The following is a 480-nucleotide window of genomic DNA, read 5'->3' as shown; positions in this document are numbered from 1 at the left end:
AATAAAAATAAATAAATAAAAAATAATTGAAAAAAATACTGGAGGCAGGGCGCTGGGTGATGTCACACGCCTGTTGGGGGGGCACGGTTTTTTCTTGCCTCGGGCGCAAAAGGAGCTGGCTACGGCTATGCTCGTGCGGTGCTCGTGTGGCTGCCGGCTGAATGTGTTAGAGCCGACGCTGCAGACGGAAAGGGGCAGGACACCTCTTTCCGTGTGCAACATCGGCCACATTCAGCCACACGAGCACCGCGGGAGCACAGGACGCTGGCACCTCTTGAACATCTTGGAATGCAAGCCGGTCGACTCCCTGCGTTCAGGGGTGTGAGGGGGTGTGGGGTTGTATTGAAGTCAATGGCACCGCAGCCATGCCCCCCGCCCACAGTGCGATCGCCTGCCTGCATTCCGGTCCTGTGCAACCTGCAAAAATAGTGCTTGCAGCATTTTTGCAGATCGCACTGTGCCTGCGTTCCGGGTGCGGGC

Source organism: Nanorana parkeri, unplaced genomic scaffold (genome assembly GCF_000935625.1).
Source record: "Nanorana parkeri isolate BGI_ZX_2015 unplaced genomic scaffold, ASM93562v1 scaffold1111, whole genome shotgun sequence".
In the NCBI taxonomy this organism is placed as follows: Eukaryota; Metazoa; Chordata; class Amphibia; order Anura; family Dicroglossidae; genus Nanorana; species Nanorana parkeri.
Note: the sequence above shows the minus strand (reverse complement) of the source record.